Below are 27,617 nucleotides of genomic sequence, written 5' to 3'. Positions count from 1 at the left end.
TACCAGCAGATTTGGTAACTGGTGAGGGCATGCTTTCTGGTTCATAGATGGTACTTTCTTGCTGCATCCTCAGTGGTGGAAGGGCCGAGGGAGCTCTTTGGGGTCTCTTTTCTAAGGGCACTAATCCCATTCATGAGGCTCCATCCTCAAGACCTAATCACCTCCCAGAAGCCCCACCTCTTAATATCCCTACTTTAGGAGTTAGGGTTTCAACATGAATTTGGGAGGTGGAAGGCACAAACATTCAGATGATTGTGAAACAAGAACAGTTCCCTTTTCCCCCTCGCAGGGCATGTGACAGAGGAGTGGCTTGCTTCTTCAGTGTCCCACTGCTCAAACCTCTAGGGGAGCATACAGATGGGCAGACTGTGGGGCTGCAGTGCTTAGGAGTGAATGTTTACAGCTGAAGCCCCAGTGGGCGTATGTCACAGAGTGCTCTTGTAGTTTAGCCATCCATAGGTGACTTGTGTTAGCTCAATTAGACCCTTGCCTTATTGCAAGGACAGAGAGCTTTCTGTATCCTGGGTTCTTGCCTTGGTGTACTGGAAGATTCGGGTCACACGTGGGCTTGGAGAATGAATGCAAGGTTTTCTTGAGTGAAAGTAGCTTTCAACAGATGGGGGAGCCAGAAAGTGGATTGGTTTTCCTCTGAAGTGCCTGGGCTCTCCACTGACCGCCTCAGCCAAACTCCACGTTATTCTGCCGGTCGGTGGCCTGCCAGTACGGCAGTGCCTGTCAGTGAGTTCCTCTGGACGTCCAGCCGCCTGTGTGTTCCTCTGCAGATGTGTTCCTCTTGACGTCCAGCTGCTGGTGTGTCTGCCTGCTAGGGTCTCCGGATTTTTGCAGGCACAGGATGGGGGCATGGCAGGCCAGGGTGGTCTTGGGAAATGCAACATTTGGGCAGGAAAACAAAAAATGCCTGTTCTCACCTAGGTCCATGGGCACAGGCCTGAGAGTAGAGTCCTGGCCAGGGACCATGCCCTCTTCTACCCAGCACTTCCTTTCTGTATCATTTAAAGGGACCACACCCTTCCCTTCCCAGCACTTCCCTTCCCCACTTCCATATCAATAGCAAGTACCATTTTGTGATGCCAACAGGCACATGGAATCCCCCCTTCCAGAGTTTTCCTGCCACACTGAGTAAAGATACATAGGCATTTTTCAGTTTGTTCAGGCTGCTGTAACAAAATACCTTAGACTGGGTAATATATGAACAATAGAAATGTTATTTCTTAAAATTCGGGAGGCTGGAAACTCCAAGATCAAGACACCAGCAGATTCGGCATCTGATGAGGGCCCATTCTCTGCTTCAAAGGTGGAGCTTTCTTGTTGTGACCTTGCATGGCAGAACGGGCAGGCGGCTCTCTGGAGCCTCTTTTTTAAGGGCACTAATCCCATTCACGAGAGCACAGGAACAGAGCCCTCCCAACCTTATTACCTTCCAAAGGCCCCACTTCCTTTTACTAGGACTTTGCAATTAGGTGTCAGCATATGAACTGAGGAGGGGACAAATATTAGGCCCAGCAGGTATGTAATAATACTAGCTGCCATTTATTGAAGAATTCATATCCTCTGTACTAGGTGAAACACTCTCTGTAAATTACATCTAATCTTCACTACAATTCTTCCACTATCCCTGTGGCAGGCTGTGTCTCCCAAAGAGGGCTGCCATGATGTATGTATTCCATTCACGTGCTCTCACACAGCGCTGTCCTCCCACAGAGGACCTCCCTTGCATCTAGAAAGCAGTCATGACCACTCTGACCAGTAGGAAATGGCCAACAGGCACCAGTACATATTGTTCAATCAAGTTTAGCCTAAAGCTGCTACTTACATATTTTGAGTTTGGCCTGAAGGTTTCTCTGTACATTATGTGAACTAGAGCCTAAATGGAGTTATATACAGACTGTAGCCTACTCTTGTGCTGGTCACTGAGTTTGGGCCAATCGAAGGTTGCCAATTGGCCAGGTGCAGTGGCTCACACCTATAATCCCAGCACTTTGGGAGGCCGAGGCGGGTGCATAACTTGAGGTCAGGAGTTCAAGACCAGCCTGACCAATATGGCAAAACCCTGTCTCTACTAAAAATACAAAAAATTAGCGGAGTGGGTGGCAGGCGCCTGTAATCGTAGCTACTAGGGAGGCCGAGGCAGAAGAATTGCTTGAACCTGAGAGGCAGAGGTTGCAGTGAGCCGAGATTGCTCCATTGCACTCCAGCCTGGGTGACACAGTGAGACTCTATTTCTAAAAAAAAGATTGCCAATTATACAAACCGTGTTCAAATAAAGCAAACGCCGAGCTGTCACCAATCCAGCTGTTTCTGTACCTCACTTCTGTTTTCTGTACGTCACTTTCCTTTATCTGTTCATAAATATTCTACCATGTAGCTGCACTGGAGTCTCTGAGTCCCCTCTGACTCTGGAGGTTGCCTGATTTGCGAATCATTCTTTGCTCAATTAAACTCTTTTAAAGTTAATTTGGCTAAATATTATTATTATTATTATTTTGAGATGGAGTCTCGTTCTGCCGTCCAGGCTGGAATGTAGTGGCGTGATCTCAGCTCACTGCAACCTCTGCTTCCAGGGTTCATGCGATTCTCCTGCCTCAACCTCCGGAGTAGCTGGGACTACAGGCGCGTGCCACCATGCCTAGCTAATTTTCTGTATTTTTAGTAGAGATGGGGCTTCACCATGTTAGCCAGGATGGTCTTCATCTCCTGACCTCGTGATCCGCCCTCCTCGGCCTCCCAAGGTGCTGGGATTCCAGGTGTGAGCCACTGCACCTGGCCAAGATTTTTTTAAACAATGTTTACAACTGGAAAAACAAAATTAAGACTTTGATTTGTACACCTGCCACTTGCTGGGGTGTAAATATGCCCATGGTGGGTTTCAAGCTACTAGGATGACGTCACTGAACATGAAGTTGGAAAGACATGTGCATTAACACACCATTAATAGTATTTCCACCCTACAGATATGATCGATGCAAATAACTCCAAAAGCATAAATAATAGTAATATATAGTAAAGAAAATCATGGCCAGGCGCGGTGGCTCAAGCCTGTAATCCCAGCACTTTGGGAGGCCGAGACGGGCGGATCACGAGGTCAGGAGATCGAGACCATCCTGGCTAACACGGTGAAACCCCGTCTCTACTAAAAAATACAAAAAAATTAGCCGGACGGGGTGGCGGGCACCTGTAGTCCCAGCTACTCGGGAGGCTGAGGCAGGAGAATGGCGTGAAACTGGGAGGCGGAGCTTGCAGTGAGCTGAGATCCGGCCACTGCACTCCAGCCTGGGCGGCAGAGCGAGACTCCGTCTCAAAAAAAAAAAAACATAACAAGAAAATCATTTGGAAGTGACAAAGAATGTATTACCTTTGATTTTTTATTTTTTTTTCTTTTCTGAGGCAGAGTCTCGCCTTGTCCCCCAGGCTGGAGTGCAGTGGTGTGATCTCGGCTCACTGCAAGCTCCGCCTCCCGGGTTCACGCCATTCTCCTGCCTCAGCCTCCTGAGTGGCTGGGACTACAGGTGCCCACCACCATGCCTGGCTAAGTTTTCATATATTTAGTAGAGATGGAGTTTCACCGTGTTAGGCAGGATGGTCTTGATCTCCTGACCTCGTGATCCGCCCGCCTCTGCCTCCCAAAGTGCTGGGATTACAGGCATGAGCCACTGTGTCTGGTCTATTGAAGCTATTTTAAACATTAAATTGATTTCAGTCACCTATAAGTCATTTAAGGTAAGCGGGTGAATTCATGAGTTCCCAAATGGGAAGTGGGGAGACTTGATTTCTTTCTGGCCAGGCTGGTGTTATCAGAAAGTGTGCCTTTCTACTGCACGGGCGCTGCACTGCTCAGCCGAAGTGTCCTTTCTCCTGTGTTCCCTCGTTTGCTAATCAGACCAGTGTTGGCAAGATGGGAATAGAGATAATGGACCAGCCTGCCTTCTGGTTGTCCATGGCCTAGGGGTGCGATTGGGCTGGTGGGGTCAGCGTGGACGTCTAGGGTCCTTGAATGCAATCATGGAGCCATGGGCCAAGTCGGGCAGCACAGACAGGAGGGCCCAGACAGAGCTTCTCAAAGGCAGAGATCAACTCCACCAAGGGCCCAGAGCTTCTCAAAGGCAGAGATCAACTCCACCAAGGGCCCAGAGCTTCTCAAAGGCAGAGATCAACTCCACCAAGGGCCCAGAGCTTCTCAAAGGCAGAGATCTGGGCCAGAGGAGGACTGGCAGGGGCTTGGCAGCACAGGAGAAAGCTGGTTTTATGCTGAGCGGTGGCGCCCAGCATGGAATTGTGGAAGGAGAGGTGCTCCACCTGCCTGTGCCAGGAGCGACAGGCATGCTGCTGCACGAGCCGTCCAGGTTTGAGGGCTCTGTCCTGCCCACAATGGCCAGTCCACCTGCCTGGAAAGCACTGCTGCTGCTTGGGGCCAACCATTCGACTACTCAGCGTATTCTCTGTCCTCTGTTTTGTCTGCTGAAAAGGCCAGGGCTCTTTCCTGGGCCCTTCAGTTCAGCAAGCTCGGGGCCCAGCTCTTTGGTGCAACCATGTGTACTCCTGAAGATGGACGTTTTACAGATGGCTCCAAATTGATCTGTTTTCCCACTGTCCCAAGCATCTGCAACAGCTGGCACCAGGCTTGGGTACATTTTTGTTTTAGGGGTTGCACACAAGCAGAGATCCATCAAGATTTTCCCCAACTAGTCACTACTAGTAGCAGTTACTCCTATTAGTCTTTACTGAGCCAGAGCTTCGGAAAAGCTACCAGTTAAAATTCTGTCCTGGCCCGGTGCGGTGGCTCAAGCCTGTAAGCCCAGCACTTTGGGAGGCTGAGGCAGGTGGATCATGAGGTCAAGAGATCAAGACCATCCTGCCAACATGGTAAAACCCCATCTCTACTAAAAATATAAAAATTAGCTGGGAGTGGTGATGGGCACCTGTAATCCCAGCTACTCAGGAGGCTGAGGCAGGAGAATAGCTTTAACCCAGGAGAATGCTGGTCTCGCCACAATCAATCCCGCAGCGCCTGTCTTTGATTCCTAGTTCATGCTATTATTGATCGCACCTACGTTCAATATCCTAGCCCCACATAAGACCATACAAGGTGTTATTTAATTCATGCTTGTAAGACATACAAATAACTAATCACACGCACACCTACTGCACCTCAATCCAAACCATGCCAAACTAACTCCACTCAAACCCCCCTCCCCCCATCTCCGACCACTCCCATATAATTTGCCTTTGCCAAACCCCAAAAACAACAGGAGGCAGAGGTTGCAGTGAGCTGAGATTTTGCCACTGCATTGCAGCCTGGTGACAAACAGAGCGCGACTCCATCTCAAAAAAAATTCTGTCCTTCTGTGGAAGGTGAAAGTGCCAGCACTCACTCCCTCTGCTGCCTTTATCTCATTGTCCAGCACTGCCAGGCACTGAGTGGGGCATGTATCCTTGTGTCACTGTAGAACCAGTTCAACCTGGTTCCATTTTGTCAGTAACAAAATTAAACAAAAAGATGAGCTGTTTTTCATTTGCAAAGGACCCCAGGGTTGCAAGTCACATAACTTGAGAATGCCCAGATAAACCAAGCATGCCTGATTGGTGATGCCAGAGCCAGCCAGAATAAAAAAGAGAATCACGTGCAGAACCTCATGCGGTCCATTGAGGAACGGGGTCCAATTAAGAAGCGAGGATGCCCTGTTTTGTTGTGGTATAAACTGTAAAGCCAAGAATCTAGCACCACCTCTGTGCATGACCCAGTCCAGTCATGCCTGTTGCAGTTTCCTATCTCCCTCATAATTGCTCTCTGCCTATAAAACCTGCCCCCAGACCCCAGCTTGGGGAGATGAATTTCAGTGCTGCCTCCTGTCTCCTTGCCAGTCAACTTTGCAATAAAGCTTTTCCTATAGCACCACAAAAGCTGGTGCTATAGTATTGGCTTCTATGTGTAACTAGTGTGAGCCCATTGCTCAGTGACACTGGCTTTCTAGAAAACCCAGAGAGAATCCTAACCTTTGCAAACAAGAAAGAAAGAGGGAGGGAGGGAGAAAGGGAGGGAGGAGGAGGGAAGGAAGGAAGGAAGGTCGGTCTAATCTTCACAATTTCTACTTTCTTCCATTTTATACAACAAGATGTCCACTTTTGCAAGTGGGCAAAGCTGTGGAAGAATGTTGGGGAGAGGAAGGGAGGACACAGGGTTGTTAAAACCCAACAAGAGGCCCAGCGAAGTGGCTCACGCCTGTAATCCCAGCACTTTGGGAGGCCAAGGCGGGCAGATCACAAGCTCAGGAGATCGAGACCATCCTGGCTAACATGGTGAAACCCTGTCTCTACTAAAAATTAGCTGGGCATAGTGGCAGGCGCCTGTAGTCCCAGCTACTCCGGAGGCTGAGGCAGGAGAATGGCGTGAACCCGGGAGGCAGGTCTTGCAGCGAGCTGAGATCCTGCCACTGCACTCCAGCCTGGGCGACAGAGCGAGACTCCATCTCAAAAAAAACCAAAAAAACCCAACAATAAATGCACAAGGAGCTGGTGTCAGGAAGGGGAAAAGGTCTGATCTGCTGTCTTCAGAAAAAAAAAGCCAAAAAACCTCCACCTCTTTAAAGTGTTTTTCCAGATTTTTCATGTTTGTCCTAGTTCTCTTCCATGTGAGAAAAAAAATATATTAAAACATAATCTGAAAAATGGGAGCATGTGAGAAATGCATTTGATAGCAAGATGTTCACCACAGTATTATGCACAATAGTTAGAAATAAGAAATCAGGCCGGGCGCGGTGGCTCAAGCCTGTAATCCCAGCACTTTGGGAGGCCGAGACGGGCGGATCACGAGGTCAGGAGATCGAGACCATCCTGGCTAACATGGTGAAACCCCGTCTCTACTAAAAATACAAAAAAAAAACTAGCCGGGCGACGTGGCGGGCGCCTGTAGTCCCAGCTACTCGGGAGGCTGAGGCAGGAGAATGGCGTGAACCCGGAGGCGGAGCTTGCAGTGAGCCGAGATCCGGCCACTGCACTTCAGCCTGGGCGCAGAGCGAGACTCCGTCTCAAAAAAAAAAAAAAAAAAAAAAAAGAAATAAGAAATCAACAATGCCCACCAAGAGACAAACGTGCTTACAGCTCCGGTGGAGGAGGGTCCTGGCTCCTTTAAGAAGGAGCAAGATTCAAACGTCAATTTGACGTTAAACCCAACTATGTTGCAGGAATTAAAACTAGATATTCTCTGCTCTTTAATCTCCATGTGCTAGGAATATGAGTAGTTGCTGTAATTTCTGCATTTGCCCCATTTCCCATTATTAATATTATTTTTTGAGATGGAGTCTTTCTCTGTCACCAGGGTGGAGTGCAGTGGCACGATCTCGGCTCACTGCAACCTCTGCCTCCTGGGTTCAAGTGATTCTCCTGCCTTAGCCTCCCGAGTAGCTGGGACTACAGGTGCGCACCACCACGCCCAGCTAATTTTTGTTTTTTTAGTAGAGACAGGATTTCGCTATGTTGGCCAGGAACGTCTTGATCTCCTGACCTTGTGATCCACCTGCCTTGGCCTCCCGAAGTGCTGGGGTTACAGGTGTGAGCCATTGCGCCCAGCCTCTATTTTTATTAAAAACAATCTCTGCCAGGCAAGGTGGCTCAAACCTGTAATCCCAGCACTTTGGGAGGCCGAGGCGGGCGGATCACTTCAGGTCGGGAGTTTGAGACCAGCCTGGCCAACATGGCGAAACCCCGTCTCTACTAAAAATACAAAAATTCGCCAGCTGTGGTGGTGCGTGCCTGTAATCCCGGCTACTCGGGAGACTGAGGCAGGAGTATCACCTGAACCCGGGAAGTGGAGGTTACAGTGAGCCAAGATCATGTCACTGCACTCCAGCCTGGGCAACAGAGCAAGACTCCATCTCAAAAAAAAAATAAAAAAACAAACAAAAAATCTCTGAGACACGGTGACAGAGAGGCTTCCATGGAGCCCTGAGGATGGGCTAAGGAGCAGACTGTGCTATTGGCTGACTTGCTGTTTTGGGATCCCCCGTCCAGTGCTCTGGCTCACAGGAGTGGTCCCTCTCCCCAGGCCCCAAATCTGTGTCTTTCATGGGCTCACCATTCCAGTCTCTCCCTTGCTCTTTCCATCTAACCGCTTAGGCCATTTTCGTCTCAAGGAAAAGCAATTGCCCTTTAACTACGAGCTTGTAATTCTTCAGCACACCCACCAGACGCTAACCTGATATCTAGACAATCTGCCTTTTTAAGGACGAACCTTCAGGCCTCCGTATAAATGCTCAGCCTCCTCTGCAGACTGACCCTGCCACCTGGGTTTGGCTGTGTGCCTGTGTTGATTTGGCTTGTCCTTTTGGCCTATTACCCTCCGCCAGGAATTGTTCCTGACGGTGACATTGTAAACCACCAGTATATTATAGAGCTGGAGAAACACAGCGCCTAGTGCAGGACTGGCAACCTTCCTCCTGCCGAGCAATCACTTTGAATGTTTTGGAACTGGAACAGGGCTGGTGTGAGGCAGGCGGCAATAGCTGTGTGTCCCCGGGGCAGAGGAGAGCGGTAGTGGGGGCACCCATAGAGACGATGAGCTGTGAATGCTTCCAGATTCCTCCTTAGAACTGCAGAATGGAAAGTGGTACATGCTACTCACTAGAAACGGCTTATGTCCAGGACAGCCAAGACTCCAGAAGATGGTGCAGGCTGTGACCAGGGAAGGAACTGACCTGGCAGGGAGAGGAGCTGCTTAAGGAAATTGAGCCTGCCATGAGATTCACCTCCATAAACAATCCCCGGCTAGGAGATCATAAGCCTGCTTTCCAAACAGAGCTGCTGTTTTCTACTGTTGCATAATTACACAGATCGCCCAACTGTTTGGGACAGACCACACATTACTTTTTCAGTTGTGTAAATAGAAACGAGCCAGCAGCAACTAACAGAGCTCCTGGGGGTAGAAATGAGAAGAGGAGGGATGGTGAGGGATGAGCCTGCTCCCAGCAGGGCAGTGGGGAGCCCACTGCCGCTGCCTTTGCCTGGAGAGCCCCTGGCAGCCTGCTCTGCACTCTGAAATCAGTGATGGGGCTGAAGGTTTTCTCCCTCTCCTCCCTTTCCAAGCTCAAGGCTTTGTAAAAACTGTATCAGTTTTGGAAATGGTAACACTTTTTCTCTGTCCCCAAAACTTGCAGATGAACAAGGGAGGCAGAGCCCTCAGCCTTCTTGAAGTTTCAGACAGGGCAACTGATGCCTGGCTCCCTCCGCCCCAGCCCCGTGGGCCTTCACATATTCCAAGCCATTCTGTAAAACCCTTCTGCTGAATGAGCGCCTCACTCACAGGCTTTCCTGGAATGTATTCAAGCTCTCTCTGCACAGACGGGCTGTGGAAGCTCTACTCATACATAGAAGCTGATGAAGCCAGCGTTTGGCCTCCACCACATCCACATCAGGGCTGAGACACCAAGAAGGGATTTATTCCCATTCTCGCTCTTTGCAATCATCAAAACAACTGTGATGTAGTTACTGATAACTCTTTTACGTGGGGCAAGTTAGGAAATGTGTGGAAGGAAGGTAACTGGGGATGCGGTGGCTTGTCGTTCAGGGTCAGTCTCCAGCATCATACCCCAGTTCTGCCACTGTCTACTCCGGGGCCTTTTTTTTTTTGAGACGGAGTCTTGCTCTGTTGTCAGGGTGGAGTGCGGTGGCGCAATCTCAGCTCGCTGCAACCTCCGCCTCCCTGGTTTAAGCGATTCACTTGCCTCAGCCTCCCGAGTAGCTGAGACTACAAGCGCCCGCCACCACGCCCGGTGAGGTTCTTGGTCTCGGTGCTTCTGTTTCTCCATTGACAATGTGGGGTCATGGTGAGAGGCCCTTGCTTGTCCACGGGGTGGTTATGTGGACTGGAGCAGCTGATGCACATAAGCAGTTGCCATGCTATAATTGTTCCATGTGGCTGAGCACCGTGTAATCCTAACACTTCGGGAGGCTGAGGTGGGTGGATCATTTGGGGCCAGGAGTTCGAGACCAACCTGGCCAACATGGTGAGATCCCATCTCTACTAAAAATACGAAAATTAGCCAGGTGTGGTGGTGCATGCCTGTAATCTCAGCTACTCAGGAGGCTGAGGCAGGAGAATCACTTGAACCCAGGAGACGGAAGTTGCAGTGAGCCAAGATCGCAACACTGCAATCCAGCCTGGGTAACAGAGCAAGACTGTGTTCAAAATAATAATAACTATTATAATTGTTCCATGTGTTAATAATAATTAGCAATCACTTCTCTGGGAACTATGTAGGGGTAGGGTCAGATTTTGGTGAGATAAATCCTATATTGAGTCTTGTAGATAATGGGCACATGAGGGGGTCCTGGCGTGGTGGCTCATGCCTAGAATCCCAGCACTTTGGGAGGCTGAGGTGGGTGGATCATTTGGGAGGCAGAGGTGGGTCATTTGAGGTCAGGAGTTCGAGACCAGCCTAGCCAACACAGTGAAACCCCGTCTTTATTGAAAAGAAAACCCACAAAAGTTAACCAGGCGTGGTGGTGGCTGCCTGTAATCCCAGCCACTCGGGAGACTGAGGCAGGAGAATTGCTTGAACCAGTAGACTGTCAAGAGACGTAGGCTGCAGTGAGCCGAGATCGTGCAACTGCACTCCAGCCTGGGCGACAGAGTGAGACTGTCTCAAAAAAAAAAAAAAAAAAAAAGATAATGGGCACATAACAATTATTTCTCACTACAGGGTGATTTGTCCCTATGAAAACAAGCGTTGTGAAGTGCCCTGTATGGAATCTGGATGTGAAAAGTGACTTATAAATATTCATTTACTCTGCCTTCAAGAGAAGGGAGCTGAGGAACCTATTTTACTTCATGGATAAAATTTGTTGGAAAAAAAATCTAAAAATAGATTTTTCAATTTCTGAATGTTACAAATTTCAGTAACATTATAAATGGACCTTTTTACTTTCACCTATCGATTTTCTGACTATAATTAAGTTATTTACCATTTGCATATATAGGGGGCCTGCAAAACTCTTGTGATTATATGATTGTTTAATGTCTAGATCTTAACATTCTACAGATGAAATTGTCTGGAGCAAAATCCCTTACCTGAACTCTAATAGAAGGTGCTCTTCGGCTTGATGACATTCCTGTCTCAGTACAGCACCCACACTACCAGATCTGCAGTGGAGGGAGTCAGCGAGGAGCTGACCAGCCTAGGGCTGACCTGCTCACACCGGGCAATTGCACGCATCTCTGCGTTTAGACTGCTCACCACAGGGCCGCTTCTGACCACTCAGGGAGAGCGAGGCGGGGACAAACCATCGCCCTGCCTGAGACCAGATTCAGGCTTTGCTCCCTGGGTGCAATTGTTCTGAGGGCCACATTCCTCTGCTCACTCGTTTGATTGAGCAAGGAAAGACACTTACACTCAGGACAGATCATCTGAGGATGCTGGAAAGGTTAAGGACCTTCCTGCAGGGCACTCGCTGTGTGTCTCTGGTTAGGCTGGCAGTGACATCCGCTCTGAGATGGCACGATCAGTAAACACACCACTTGGGGTGGGTGTGTTTGAGAACGTGTGTACAGCAGATTCAAATGACTGTCCTAGGCTCTGGGACCCCAAAAGCAAGTGTCCTTGAAAATGACTTAGGTGCTTAGATCTACATACGTGACACTGTGCTGAGTGTCCCTGTACAGGCCTGTACATGGCTTTAAAGTAGTACATGGCCGGTGTGGCATAAAGCATACAGAGATAATTAAAGCAAATGCGTACTTCATGCTTCATGTCTGTATTTTTGCTTCATATTTGTAGCTTGCTAAGTTGCAATAAGAAAATACTACAGGCAATATGTGGTGGCTCAGGTCTGTAATCCCAGCACTTTGAGAGGCAAGGTGGGTGGATCACCTGAGGTCAGGAGTTTGAGACCAGCCTAACCAATATGGTGAAACCCCATCTCTACTAAAAATACAAAAATTAGCCAGGTGTGGTGGTGGGCTCCTATAGTCTCAGTCACTCGGGAGGTTGAAACAGGAGAATTGCTTGAACCTGGGAGGTGGAGGTTGCAGTGAGCTGAGACTATGCCACTGCACTCTGGCCTCAGTGACACAGTGAGACTCTGTCTTAAAAAAAAAAAAAAGAAAAACAGAAAAGAAAATACTGCAGACGGGGAAGCTTGAACGGTAGAAATTTATTCTCAGTTTTGGAGGTTGAAAATGTGAGATCCAGGCATGGGCCGAGTTGGTTTCTTCTGGGGCCTGTCTCCTGGGCTTCTAGATGCCACCTTCCCCAGGTGTTGCCCCTCTGTGTGTATCTGTGTCCTAATGTCCTCTTGTTTTAAAGACACCAATCAGATTAGATTAAGGCCCACGCTAATGACCTCATTCAACTTTAATTACTTCCTTATTTTTATTTATTTATTTATTTATTTTTGAGACAGAGTCTCACTCTGTCACTAGGCTGGAGTGCAGTGGCGCACTCTTGGCTCACTGCAACCTTCGCCTCCTGGGTTCAAGCGATTCTCCTGCCTCAGCCTCCTGAGTAACTGGGACTACAGGCATGCCCCACCACGCCTGGCTAATTTTTTGTATTTTAGTAGAGACGGAGTTTCACCGTGTTGGTCAGCCTGATCTCTATCTCCAGACCTCATGATCTGCTGCCTCAGCCTCCCAAAATGCTGAGATTACAGGTGTGAGCACCGCGCCTGGCCTTAATTACCTCTTCAAAGATCCTATCTCACATTCAGTCACACACGAAGGTACTGTGGTTGGGACTTCAACCTCGGGATTTTAGGAGGTGCATCTCAGCCCGTAGCAATCTTCCAGGTTTCTTTTTCTTTATAAAACACCGTTTATAAATTTAGAAAGTTTTTTTGTGTTTGTTTGTTTTTGAGACAGAGTTTGGTCTGTCACTAAGGCTGGAGTGCAGTGGCACAATCTCGGCTCACTGCAACCTCCACCTCCCAGGCTTAAGCAATATTCCTGTCTCAGCCACTGGAGTAACCAGGATTATGGGCGCGTGCTGCCACTGCTGGCTAATTTTTGTATTTTTAGTAGAGACAAGGTTTCATCATGCTGGCCAGGCTGGTCTTGAACTCCTGACTTCATGATCCACCCACCTTGGCCTCCCAAAGTGCTGGGATTACAGGCATGAGCCACCATGCCCAGCCAAATTTATGAAGTTCATAATAACATGACAGACAAGAGGAGCCTGGGGAGAAATCCTAGGCTAGCAGTCTCCATCTTAATCAGAGATAGGCTTTACCTGCAGGTGTTGACTGTCTGACCACCGCAACTGTAAGCTTTACCTGCAGGTGTTGACTGTCTGACCAGTAAGTGCCAGTGGCCCAGGCTTGTCCAAATTCAGCCAGAAGACCAACAGCCAGCAGAGAATAAAGCTGACTGGCCCGGTCACGGCGGTGCTTCCAGTGCTTCTGCTCCAGCCTTCAGGGTCTTCCCTCACCCCACTCCTGCCACAGAGCCCTCTTAATTTTTGTACTTTTGACAAACCCTGTCCTACTGCCCCCAGACCCCAGATTGCTCCTCAGTGCCTTCCTGGTGTACCCTGAACTCACTGTACCAGCCTGTCCACCCAGGCAAAGATGCCATACCAGGCCCTCAGCCCTAATGCCATTTGACTTTACACCCAATATTGGAGAAAGCAAGCTCTTTGCTCAATGTTTAATTTCTTAGTTGGAATTCCCAAACGTTCACTCCATTGCAGCACACAGGATGAAGGGCTCAGGGTTGTGAGTGAGTTTACCTTTTAACTTTTACCAGAGTACAGGCATCAACAGGAAAGACAGTGAGAACCCCATCGCTGGAGACATTGCTTTGCCTCTGCTGTTTCTTTCTCCCTCCCTCCCTTCCTTCCTTCCTTCCTTCCTTCCTTCCTTCCTTCCTTCCTTCCTTCCTTCCTTCCTTCCTTCCTTCCTTCTCTTTTTTCAGCCAGGATGCTCTCAATCTCCTGACCTCGTGATCCACCTGCCTCAGCCTCCTAAATTACTGGGATTACAGGTGTGTGCCACCACGCCCATCCTGTTTCATTACTTTCTAAGTAAATCACCATCAGCTTTAGCAGTCTACTACAGGTAACAAATGGCTCTTCCTGAACGCATATTGAGGACACTTTGAGGAGGTCTGGACCCCAGCTCCTTAATCACGTATATGGAGTGGAGGTGTGCTGTTTACTGTAGGGCCTCACTAGGCTGACTTTCTGCAGAATTTACAGACTGACTCGCATGAAAAAGTTGGAAGGCTCACCCCAGAAAGGAATGTTGGCAAGAGAAGTTATTTACTTAGAGGTTGAACTCTAGTTTGGTCTTTGGGACTTTCCATGCTATTTGAAAGAATTCTGGCATCCCAACTATGTGGCAAGGGCTGACCAGGGTGAAAAACCTGCTTTATGTCACTTTAATTTGGAGAAATGATATTACTTTCCTTGGAAACAGTATCCACAGTTAAGTCAAGGAGGGAGAGCGGGGGTTGGAGAACGTTTCACAGGGATAGCAACATCCCGAACGTCACTTCTGTAATCTTCGAGGCCAGGTATTTAGATGCCAACAAGTCCAGTACTGCAAGAACATATCATTCACTCATTTATTTGAGACAAGTCTTGCTCTGTCACTCAAGCTGGAGAGCAGTGGTGCGATCTTGGCTCACAGTAACCTCTGCCTCACAGACTCAAGTGATCCGCCTGTCTCAGCTTCCTGAGTAGCTTGGGCTAGGGGCATGAGGATGTCTCTGCATATTTTGTGGAGGATGTTTCTACATTTTTTGTAGAGACGGAGGTCTCACTATATTGCCCAGGCTAGTCTTGAACTCCTGGGCTCAACCTATCTGCCCACCGCAGTCTCCCAAAGTGTTGGGATTAGAGGTGTGAGCCACTGTGCCCAGTCGAATATACAATGTAAGTAACTGGCAAGTAGCGTGGGTTTTTCACATCATGAAAGTAATATAACCCTACGGTGGGAAACTAGAAAATGAAAGAAAAGTCTAAGATGCATTAACAATTGCCAGTAATTCTACCCCCAAGAGACAATCCTGGTTGTAACCATTAACATGTCTCCAGGCTGGAGTGCAATGGTGCGATCCCCGTGTGTCCGGCATTTATTCCTTCTGGTGAGTTCTTGGTCTTGCTGACTTCAAGAATGAAACCGCAGAACCTCGTGGTGAGTGTTATAGTTCTTAAAGATGGTGTGTCCGGAGTTTGTTCCTTCAGATGTTCAGATGTGTCCGGAGTTTCTTCCTTCCCATGGGTTTGTGGTCTTGCTGACTTCAGGAGTAAAGCCCCAGACCTTTGCAGTGAGTGTTACAGCTCTTAAAGGTGGTGCATATGGAGTTGTTTGTTCCTCCTGGTAGGTTCGTGGTCTCACTGACTTCAGGAATGAAACCACAGACCCTCGTGGTGAGGGTCTCATAAAGGTACATCTCATAAAGGTAGTGTGGACCCAAAGAGTGAGCAGCAACAAGATTTATTGTAAAGAGCAAAAGAACAAAGCTTCCACAGCGTGGAAGGGTACCTGAGCGGGTTGCCGCTGCTGGTGTGGCCAACTTTTAGTCCCTTATTTGGCCCCACCCACATCCTGCTGATTGGTCCATTTTACAGAGCACCGACTGGTCCATTTTACAGAGCTCTGGTTGGTCCATTTTACAAAGTGCTGATTGGTGTGTTTACAATCCTTTAGCTAGACACAGAGTGCTGACTGGTGCATTTTTACAGAGTGCCAATTGGTGCATTTACAATCCTTTTGCTAGACACAGAGTGCTGATTGGTGCGTTTTTACAAAGTGCTGATTGGTGCATTTACAATCCTTTAGCTAGACACAGAGTGCTGATTGGTGCATTTACAATCCTTTAGCTTGGAGAAAAGTTCTCCAAGTCCCCACTCGACCCAGGAAGTCCAGCTGGCTTCACCTCTCACAGGCTCACTGCAACCTCTGCCTCCTGGGTTCAAGTGATTCTCCTGCCTCAGACTCCCGAGTAGCTGGGACCACGGGCACGCATCACCACACCTGGCTAATTTTTGTTTTTTTAGTAGAGATGAGGTTTCACCATGTTGGCCAGGATGATCTTGATCTCCTGACCTTGTGATCTGCCCACCTTGGCCTCCCAAAGTGCTGGGATTACAGGCGTGAGCCACCATATTCGGCCCCCAAGTTTCCTTCTAAGCATGTTTTTATCTATGTAAGCATGTCTTTTCTGCAGAACTTTAGATTATTTGAGCAAAATCTTCTGATAAGAAAAATTTTTGAAGCCATCATTTTATTTTATTTTATTTTTCCTGAGACAGAGTATTGCTCTGTCCCCCAAGCTGGAGTGTAATGGCACAATCTCTGCTCACTGCAACCTCCCCCTCCAGGGTTCAAGCAATTCTCCCGCCTCAGCCTCCTGAGTAGCTGGGACTACAGGCATGTGCCACCATGCCCGGCTAATCTTTGTATTTTTTTTTTTTTTTTTTAGTAGAGATGGGGTTTCACCATGTTGGCCAAGCTGGTCTCGAACTCCTAACCTCAGGTGATCCGCCCACCTCGGCCTCCCAAAGTGTTGTGATTACAGGTGTGAGCCACTGTGTCCGGCCTGAAGCCATCCTTTAAACCATGCCAATCCCATGCAGATTGAATTCAAACCTGCCCTCTTACAGTTCCTGTTTTACTCCCTGGGAAATGGGAACAATTATAGTTCCTGTCTCAATAGGCTATGTTTTAGACTGTTTGTGCTGCTATAACAAGAAACCAGAGACTGAATAATTTATAAAGAGCAGAAATGTATTTTATCACAGTTCTAGAGGCTGAAAAGTCCAAGATTAAGGTGCCAGCAGGTTCAGTGCCTGGTGAGAGACTGCTCTTCTCTTCCAAAATGGTGTCTTACTGCTGCATACAACCAAGGGGAGGAACATGGTGTCCTTACAAGGTGGGAGGAACCAAAGGGGCCAACCAGGGAACTTATTCCTTCCACCAGGCCTTTTCCTAAGGGCATCTAATCCCATCAGGTTGGCAGAGCCTTCATGACTCAATCACCTCCTAATTAGGCCACACCTCTTCACACTGTTGGATTGGGGATTACATTTCAACATGAGTTTTAGAGGGGACACACTATTCAAAACCACAGCAGGCTGTTCGTTTAAAACACAGAAACTGGCCGGGCGCGGTGGCTCAAGCCTGTAATCCCAGCACTTTGGGAGGCCGAGACGGGCGGATCACAAGGTCAGGAGATCGAGACCATCCTGGCTAACACGGTGAAACCCCGTCTCTACTAAAAAGTACAAAAAACTAGCTGGGCGAGGTGACGGGTGCCTGTAGTCCCAGCTACTTGGGAGGCTGAGGCAGGAGAATGGCGTGAACCCGGGAGGCGGAGCTTGCAGTGAGCTGAGATCCGGCCACTGCACTCCAGCTTGGGCGACAGAGCGAGACTCCGTCTCAAAAAAAAAAAAAAAAAAACACAGAAACTGCTCCCTGACCATAGTGTCCTCAGGAATGTTTTCTGACTGCCATATTTCTCATAATTATAAACAATGCTGCCATGAACATCTTTGCACCTAAACCTCAGATTGTCTCTCTGATAATATCCTTGGAATTGAATCCTGGCTGTAGTTTTACCAGGGTCTCACGGAGAATTCAAAGTAGAAACTGACCTCCACCCTGACTCCCCCCAGGCAACTTCTTTTGCAGCTTACAGAGTCCATGTCCCTCTCTGACACCTCTTCTGGGCAAGGTGTAAGAATGCAGGACCTCCACACAGGAGCAGGTGGGGTCTGTCAACCTCTAACAGGGTGAATTTTGCTTTGTCAAATATGTGCTGGGCAGGATCTGCCATCGGTTGGGCCTGGGTTTGTCGTCAGAGGGTCTCTCCATGGTAGGAAGCTTTGCGATGTTTTCCACCAGCTGGTTCTGAATCACACAGGTGGTGACACGACTGATTTTGGCAGAGGTCTCAAAAGGCAGCTCAGATGTCACCATCTCCGTGGGGACATCCCTAAACCCCTTTCAGTGTCAGTCATTACCTCCTCCAGGCCACCATACACCTGTGTTTTACCTTCCATATCACAATATGCTTCTTTACTTATATGGTCCTCTCCTCCCCTGGCTGATGTCTTCCCCCATGCATTGGTGTGAATCACCTTCCTCCGGTGCACTGTGTTAATGTACACACTTAACAGATTTCTTAGGCAAGGCTGTGAACCCCACCATTTCAGGACAGGCAGCATCCACGCTCTATTCTATGTGAATCATGCTTTCTGGGGTTGGACAACATAGGGTAGCACTGATTTTAGTGCTCATTAAACTATTTGTTAAACTAATGTGAAATTGCAGAGAAATCTTCGCTCTTCACCATGGGTAGAAGTTAAAGTCAAGACCCATTCAAGAGGAAAGGCCCTGGTGAATTACAACCACTTGCCCTTTTTAATTTCAGTCAACACTTTTACACTGTGACCAAGGGGGCACAAAAGTAATATCCCTTTGCTGAAGGTCTGCCGAACTTATCATTGCATCTCTTGGAAGGCAACATTCAGAAGTGTGGTTTTGAGATGTCAATGTTTAATCACTGTTAAGAGTTAATGTGGCCTCAGCAGTAAAAACACAGGCCCTGCTCCAAGCTGAGCCCGGGGTGAATGGTCAGAAAACAAGTTAGGAAAGACACTGGTGGAGGAGGAAGGAGCTTGCTCTGACCCGGAGAAAGAACTCAGTGCCCGTCTTGGCTCAGCACCCTGTCCTGCAGCCCCAGTTTTCTCACCTGTGAATCACGCCAATAGAACCGTAGATTAGTAGTTTTCAGATTTTATTTATGTATTTATTTATTTATTTTATTATTTATTTTTTTGAGATGGAGTCTCGCACTGTGGCCCAGGCTGGAGTGCAGTGGCGTGATCTCGGCTTATTGCAAGCTCTGCCTCCTGGGTTCACGCCATTCTCCTGCCTCAGCCTCCTAAGTAGCTGGAACTACAGGGGCCCGCCACCACACCCGGCTAATTTTTTGTATTTTTTAGTAGAGACGGGGTTTCACCGTGTTAGGATGGTCTCGATCTCCTGACCTTGTGATCTGCCCACCTCGGCCTCCCAAAGTGCTGGGATTACAGGCGTGAGCCACTGCGCTTGGCGGTTTTCAGACTTGTTTAAAGAGATAGTATCTCATTATGTTGCTGGAATGCAACTGAAACGGGAAAGGTTCCCTTGTCCTCTTCGCAGGGCATGTGATGGGGATGTGGCTCATTTCTTCGGTGTCCCACTGCTCAAACCTCTAGGGGAGCACACAGACAGGCAGGCTGTGGGGCTCCGACCCCATGGCAGTGTGTAGGGGTGAATGTTTACAGCTTCAGAAGCTCTAGTGGGTGTGAGTTACAGGGTGGTCTTTTAGTTTGCCATCCATAGGCAGTTTGTGTTAGTCAGCTCAATTAGACTCTCTACCTTGTCGCAAGGACAGAGGGCTTTCTGTATCCCTGGGTTTCTTGCCTTGGTGTACTGGAAGAATCAGATCACACATGGGCTTGGAGAATGAGTGCAAGGTTTTATTAAGTGGAAGTAGCTCTCAGCAGATGGGAGAGCCAGAAGGGAGATCATTTTCCCCTGGAGTCAGGCCACTCAGCAGCCTGAGCTCTCCTCAGACTGCCCCAGCCAAACTCCATGTCACACACCAGTTGATGGTCTGCGGGCATGCTGGGGCCTGTCAGCGTGCTCTTCTGCCTGCGTGCTCTCAACGATCAGCTGCTCATGTCTTTTTCCACCTATGTGTTCCTCAAAACGTCCAGTCGCTTGTGTGTATCTGCCTTGTTAGGGTCTTGGGTTTTTATAAGCCCAGGATGGGGGCATGGTGGGCCAGGGTGGTCTTGGAAACTGCAGCATTTGGATGTGAAGGCAGAAGTGCCTGTCCTCACCTAGGTCCATGTGGGTGAAGCCCTAGTCAGGAACCTGCCTTCCTCTACCCAGCACTTCCCTTCCCCGCTTCTGTATCATTTAAAGGGACCATGCTCTTCCCTTCCCAGACTCCCTTATCATTTCCCCCCTCTGAAGAGGTATATCTAACTGCCGCTAGCGTATGGACGATGACCGGTCTTAGCTGTTTCCTGTTGACAGGGGCGTTGTTTTGGGGAAATGGCAGTCAGACCCCTCCCAGAGGTTTATCTGAGGGTTCCTAGCAAAGGGGAGCCATTGAGGCTCCAGTTGCTTGACTGGAGTTTGAGGGTTTCTAGGCATGAGAGAAAAAAACAAGTTTTATAAGGTTAAGAATGCATGGGTTAAATATGTGTATTATACAAGGAAAGACTTGAGTGCCAAAGATTACCGAGACAAGGAGTAAAATACACTAACAACAACATTGTACCCCAAGCTGTTTCACCCTGGTGAAAGAAATTAAACCTTGTATGGGAGCAGATAAACTTTAGAAGAGAGATAGCTGTTCTTGTCATATCCTTAGCAATTTATAGGTGCACCCTGGGAATACCTGTATCTCCACTCTCTTTCCTAGGCCTCCCTTTCTCTATTATGAAAGACTGAGGTAGCCACTTTCAGGAGGTCCTCCTATATACTATGTGGTCCCAGGGCCCGTTTTTGCAACTTCCTCCTGATGTCAGGGGAAGCCTGTGTAATAAATATATCCTTTAGGATTAGCTGTCCCTTGACTGAATCAGGAGACAGAGAGATATGCTTTACCAATGCCTCTCTTAGCCTTTCCAGGAAGGCAGTGGGATTTTCGTCAAATCTCTGGTCGATCATGGACAACTTAGTATAATTGAGAGTCCTACGTAAGCCCTCCATTACACACACTTGAAAGTGTCTCCTCTTCCCATCTTCCATCTTGTCTTTGGGATCCCATTTAGGGTCATTCACTGGTACTGCTTCTCTTCAGGCTGGATAATGTTCACCCCCTTCCCTGATGCTATATGTGATACAAAGCCTATCCCCAAATCTCTCTGCTGCTTGCAGAGCGACCTGTTTCTCAGTGTCCATCAGGGTCTGATTCAAAAGTAACATAACGTCTCTCCAGGAGAGTTCAAATATGTGGGTGAAATTCTGGAAAGCCTCTATTTATCTATCAGGGTCATCTGAAAACTTGCAAAGATTCCCCTCAATTTACTTTAAGTCCCATGGGGAGAAAGGGACCTGGACCTTACTGGGCCCAAATTCACTGGGCATTTGTTGGAGGGGCAAAAGTGAGACTGAGGCTTGTTTAGGGGAAGGATTTTTAGGAGGGGCAAGTGAGAGGCTGAAGCTGTAGAAGGAGGTAGGGGTGGACTTGGAGGATCAGGGCTTGAGGGAGCTGTGTTCTCTGCTCGGGGTGCCGCTGGCACTCGTGCCTTTACTTCCCTGGGTTTGCCCCTTGCATCCTTCCTTGAGATGGCAAAGAGGAAGGCTGGATCAATCCTACACTGTCGGCAAAGGTTCTTCCAAGGTATAGAAAGACTGTACCTATGGGGCCTCAGACTACCTGCCCTCACATCTACAGAAAAGTTCCAATTGCCAGATTGTATTGAAATGAATGGTTCCTCCCGGAAGCCAAGCCAGTCCTTCCTGTGAATCGTAATTTGGCCAAGCCTTTGTGCAGAGGGATATGAGACACTTTTCCTCCAGACTCTGAGGGTCAAAGCGGTTCCAGTGGTTCAGGGTACGCTCCAGAGGAGTATAAGCTGGGGGTGGTGAACAGAACTGGTTGCCCATTCTGAAAGACAGGGAATAGAGGTATCTCTCATTCCCTTCCTTCTCTCAGCAAAAACTCAGGGTGTGATGGAGAGAGAAAGCGAGCATCCTCCCTTCACTCTCCACCCTTTATCCCTGAGCCCCGGCAACCTTGGCAGGTGCCAGCCATGGGTACCGATGTGGTATGTATCCATGAAGCAGGGAAAACCTGGAGAACAGGAATTAACTGCCTCACCTACACCTCCTTTCTTCCTGCTGTCGGTAAACTGAGTTCCCTGGGCCTGTTTACTCCATGAAGCCTGGCCTCCTTCCATGGAGTGTGGGGGTTTAGTCAGTAGGAATTGGTTCTGCCCATTTACACTGTGTCTGTTGCCTGGGTTTGGATCCCTCAGACCTGGATTTCTTTCTAGGGCCTCTGCCTGAAGCTTGGAATCCAGTTTGGGACTGAAAAGATATTTTATATTTATTTATTTATTTATTTACAGACAGAGTCTCGCTCTGTCGTCCAGGCTGGAGTGTAATGGTGCAATCTCAGCTCACTGCAAGCTCTGCCTCCTGGGTTCACGCTATTCTCCTGCCTCAGCCTCCCTAGTAGCTGGGACTATAGGCGCCTGCCACCACGCCCAGCTAATTTTTTTTGTATTTATAGTAGAGACGGGATTTCACCATGTTAGCCAGGATGGTCTCAATCTCCTGACCTCGTGATCCGCCCACCTCACCCTCCCAAAGTGCTGGGATTACAGGGTTGAGCCACCGCGCCCAGCCTGAAAAGACATTTCAGAGGCTATTTGTATGTGTTTACAGTGTCTCAAATGTTCCCTGCCAAATTTGCAATTCTCAGCCAGCAAGGGTTGTTCCTCTGTTAACTTCCCTATCAGAAACAGAATGGGGGTTGGTAGGGGGGGCGCTCTCACTTAGTAAAAGAAAAAAGAGAAAAACAATTTAAGGAGAAAAAGGGGAAGATTCTGGGGGAAGAACCTCTTGCTTAGTACAACTGGGCCTTTCTATTCCTTATATCTTTCCCCAGTTCAGACCAGGTCTAATTCCTTGGCCAGGGAAAGAAAGAAAGTGCCCATCCGTTGGCCCTATGGGATTGCACCTACTGTGGGTTCAGGGCTACTGCCACAGCTTTCTCCCGCACCCACTCATGGCTGTCAGGTTTGGTCTTTGCCTGCTGTGGGCACACCTAGGTGCCTGAACTGGGAGGGAAAAGGATAAGGAGAGGTGCCCTTAGTGCTGCAAGCCTGTGCCTGTCAATGTGGAGGCATACATGGCACCTCTAGGAACAACTGGTCTGATTTGCACCTTTGGCGGCTCAGCCTAATGGTCATTTTACTTAGTAACATTGCTGCAGCCTGTAGCAAAACTCTTAACATTATAAAGGAAGAGATAAGAGACATTTTGAAATGCATGAGAGAAAAAAAAAAAAGTCTGGGGGTTTCAAATAGACAGGGCCCAGTTTCTGAAGGGAATCAGCTTCTTACCTGCAGGAAAGAGAGAGATGGCAGGGTTTTGGAAGAGAGGCAGACCTGACAGTTTCACATTTGTTTACACTCATGTTCCAGGATCCTGGGGGAGCCCCCAGTTGAAATGGGAAAGGTTTCCTTGCTCCCCTTGCAGGGAGAGTGATGGGGGTGTGACTCACTTCTTCAGTGCCCAGCTGCTCAAACCTCTAGGGGAGCATACAGACAGGCAGGCTGTGGGGCTCTGACCCCCTGGCAATGTCTAGGGATGAATGTTTACAGCTCCTGAAGCCCCATGTTATGAGGTGCTCTTTTAGTCTGCCGTCTATGGGCGGCTTGTGTTAGTCAGCTCAATTAGAGCCTCTACCTTGTCCCAAGGACAGAGGGCTTTCTGTACCCCAGGGTTTCTTGCCTTGGTGTACTGGAAGAATCAGATCACACGTGGGCTTGGAGAATGAGTGCAAGGTGTTATGGAGTGGAAGTTGCTCTCAGCAGACGGGGGAGCCAGAGGGAGATCGTTTTCCCCTGGAGTCTGGCCGCTTGGCAGCCTGGGCTCTCTTCCAGCTGCCCCAGTCAAATTCCATGTCGTTCTGCTAGTTGTTGGCCTGCTTGTGTGCTGGCCTGTCAGTGTGCTCTTCCTTTGGCATGCTCTTGACAACCAACCACTTGTGTCTTCTTCCACCAATGTATTCCTCACAATGTCCAGCCACTTGGGTGTCTCTGCCTTGCTAGGGTCTTGGGTTTTTATAGACTCAAGATGGGGGCGTAGTAGGCCAGGGTGATCTTGGAAAATGCAATATTTGGGCATGAAGGCAGAAGTGCCTGTCTTCACCTAAGTCTGTGGGGGGTGGAGCCCTAGCCGGGGACCGCACCCTCTCAAGTAGCTAGTACCACGGGTGAATGCCACCATGCCCTGATAGGTTTTAATTAATTAATTTTATTTTTTGTAAAGATGAGGTCTCACTATGTTGCCCAGGCTGGTCTTGAGAACTCTTCGCCTCAAGCAGTCCTTCAGCCTCTGCATCCTCAAGTGGTTGGATCTCTTATGTGTATATATATATATATATGTAAATAACTTATAAGAGTCCCATAGCAAGAGCCAAATGGTCCACAGAAAGCTGAGGCACAGCAGAGGCCATGACCTGCTATGTTCAGATTCCTCCCAGCACTTCCCTTCCCCGCTTCCATATCATTTAAAGGGACCACACTCTTCCCTTCCCAGCACTCCTGTATCACAATGACACAATCTAGGCTCACTGCAACCTCAAACTCCTGGGCTCAAATGATCCTCCTGCCTCAGTCACCCCAGTAGCCAGGACTACAGGTGTTTGCCATCATGTGAGACTCATTTTTTTTTTCTTATTTTTTTGTAGAGACAGGATCTTGCTATGTTGCCAGGGCTATTCTCAAACTCCTAGCCTCAAGGATTTCCTCCCACCTTGAGATCACAGGCATGAGCCACCGCACCTGGATGAGGCTTTTAAATGAGTAGAACCTTTTAGGCCGTACGCGGTGCCTCGTGTCTGTAATTCCAATTCCAGCACTTTGGGAGGCCAAGACAGGTGGATCGCTTAAGCCCAGGGGTTCAAGACTAGCCTGGGCAAAAATGGCAAAACCTCCTCCCTCCTAAAAACACAAAAAATTAGCTGGGCGTGGTGGCGGGCACCTGTAGTCCAAGCTACTCAGGAGGCTGAGGCAGAAGAATCGCTTGAACTTGGAAGTGGAGGTTGCAGTGAGCCAAGATTGTGTCATCGCACTCCAGCCTGGGTGACAGAGCAAGACTCTGTCTCAAAAGAAAAAAAAAAAATCCATCTCAAAAGAAAAAAAAAAGCACCTTTTAATCAACGAAACCGGCCAAGCATGGTGGCTCACACCTGTAATCACAGCACTTTGGGAAACTTGGTAGGCAGAGTTTGCAGTGAGCTGAGATCATGCCACTGCGCTACAGCCTGGGCAACAAAGAGTGAAACTGTGTCAAAAAACAAAACAAAACAAAACAAAAAACAACAACAAAAAAAACCCACCAAGCTAAAACATATAGGAACCTCAATGTTGGAAAGACAAATCTGTCCTTCCTGTATAGAAACAAGTATGTTCAATTCAAAGCGTTTCTTCTTACACTGAGCCCACGAAGAAGGGTGAGGGTGCTGGGTCAGACACATACTCTGGTGACCTGGGGAGGGAGAGAGCTGCAAGCAGCTGCTGTGGCTAATGTACCTCTCGTTCTGTTCCTGGTAGATAAGATGAAGAAAGCCTTGACTCAGGCAACCTGTAAATTTGTGGTTTGTTGTTATAAATTTCTGCAGCTTTCCTTTGCGGAATGAGGATTCTCTGCCTAAAACGAATCCTGAAGTCTGCAAGGCTAGGAAGAAGGTTTTATATTAATTGCTGAGACTATCTAATGGCTTGAATTTCATTCCATTTTATTATTTTGTAGCCACAGGGTTTTGCTCTGTCACACAGGAGTGCAGTGGCACAATCATGGCTCACTACAGCCTTGAACTCCTGAGCTCAAGCCATCCTCCTGCCTCAGCCTCCCAAGTAGCTAGGACCACAGGTGCATGTCACCATGCCCTGCTAGTTATTTATTTATTCATTTATTCTTGTAAAGATGAGGTTTCACTATGTTGCCCAGGCTAGTCTTGAACTCCTGGCCTCAAGCGATCCTCCTGTCTCAATCTCTTATCAAAAAATTTGACCTTTTTAAAATTATTATCGAGACAGAGCCTTGCTCTGTCGACCAGGTTGGAGTGCAGTGGCACCATTTCAGTTCACTGCAAGCTCCACCTCCCAGGTTCACACCATTCTCCTGCCTCAGCCTCCCAAGTAGCTGGGACTACAGGCACCCGCCACCACACCCAGCTAATTTTTTGTATTTTTAGTAGAGACGGGGTTTCACCGTGTTAGCCAGGATGGTCTTGATCTCCTGACCTTGGGGTCCGCCTGCCTCGGCCTCCCAAAGTGCTGGGATTACAGGCATGAGCCACCGTGCCCGGCCAAAAAGTTTGACTTTTAAGAGTCCCATAGCAGCAGCCAAATGGTTCACAGAAAGCTCAGGTGCCACAGAGGCATGTGGCCATGACCTGCTGTGTTCAGATTCCTTTGCCATTGCCCAGCTTGTTCTCCAGAGCCAAGGGAGGGCAAAGTAAGGCTTCATCTTCTGTCTGTTGTAATGGGCATTGGGTAGGTGCCTGACGCTGAGAAATTATTTACTGCTCTGCGTGGTTGGGGCTGTTGACTGGGGAGAAGAAGGTGGGACAGAGATGGGGGACCAGTAACTACTGTGCTTCATCATGCTGGACTCTGATTTCCAGAGTGGAAGGAAAACAGTGACATGCCTGAGTGTTTATTTACTTATTTAGAAATAGAAAGTAATGCTGCTGAAAAAAACAACCACCCCAAAAGCAGCAATGCACCAGTCTCTGTGGGCTAGCCTGGCATCAAAAAGACCAGGGCGGAGCTCTAACCTCCTAAGCAATGACACACTTCAAGAGAGTTCAGAAGCATGCAGAGAGAGGGCCAGGGGACTTTCATTTGGGATCTGCAGAGTGTACAAGTTGGCAACAGCCACGTTGGATGATGGTATGATGCTCTGTTATCATCATGTAAAGATACAAATTCAGCCGGGCGCGGTGGCTCAAGCCTGTAATCCCAGCACTTTGGGAGGCCAAGACGGGTGGATCACGAGGTCAGGAGATCGAGACCATCCTGGCTAACACCATGAAACCCCGTCTCTACTAAAAAATACAAAAAACTAGCCGGGCATGGTGGCGGGCGCCTGTAGTCCCAGCTACTTGGGAGGCTGAGGCAGGAGAATGGCGTAAACCCGGGAGGCAGAGCTTGCAGTGAGCTGAGATCCGGCCACTGCACTCCAGCCTGGGCGATAGAGCGAGACTCTGTCTCAAAAAAAAAAAAAAAAAAGATACAAATTCACAGCCAGGTGTGGTGGATCACGCCTGTAATCGCAGCACTTTGGGAGGCTGAGGTGGGTGGATCACCTGAGGTCAGGAGTTTGAGACCTGCCTGCCCAACATGGTGAAACCCTGTCTCCATTAAAAAGACAAAAATTAGCCAGGCATAGTGGTGTGCGCCTTAGTTTCAGCTATTCAGGAGGCCGAGACAGGAGAACTGCTTGAACCCGGGAGGCAGAGGTTGCAGTGAGCCGAGATCACTCTACTGCACTCCAGCCTGGGTCAGGGAGTGAGAGTCTGTCTCAAAAAAAAAAAAAAGAAAAGATGTAAATTCACAAAACAATCTGAGTCAGCCCTGGGGGTAACCTGGGTTTTCTCTGATGCTTTTTGGCGGCCTCTGAGCAAGATGACTTTGATCATTCTGGCCAGCAGGACCTGAGAGCTACTGAGGCAAGTATGAGGGAGTAATGTGGATAAAGCACGTGTGAGTGTGGTCCGGCAAGGGCAGCACTCCTTCCTTGTGGCTTTATAACCTGGGCCACCTGTTGGAGAAACTCTCCTGCCCTTTGCATAGAAAGTGGATTTTCAGGGCTGGGCACAGTGGCTCACGCCTGTAATCCCAGCACTTTGGGAGGCCAAGGCT

General features: G+C 48.6%; 1 protein-coding gene across 1 annotated transcript in view; it reads left to right on the top strand.

Moving 5' to 3' along the window:
* Positions 1-360: 360 nt before the first annotated feature.
* The window catches only part of TNS3 (tensin 3), a 353,662-nt gene continuing 326,405 nt past the window's right edge, over positions 361-27,617 (top strand). The window contains exon 1 of the mRNA XM_033194200.1: positions 361-810. The gene's annotated coding sequence lies outside the window, so the exon portion shown is untranslated. The remainder of the gene's footprint in view (positions 811-27,617) is intronic.

Source organism: Trachypithecus francoisi, unplaced genomic scaffold (assembly GCF_009764315.1).
Source record: "Trachypithecus francoisi isolate TF-2019V2 unplaced genomic scaffold, Tfra_2.0 Lachesis_group4, whole genome shotgun sequence".
NCBI classification, from domain to species: domain Eukaryota; kingdom Metazoa; phylum Chordata; class Mammalia; order Primates; family Cercopithecidae; genus Trachypithecus; species Trachypithecus francoisi.
The sequence above is the reverse complement of the archived record's forward strand: the minus strand, read 5'-3'. Positions and strand labels throughout refer to the sequence as shown.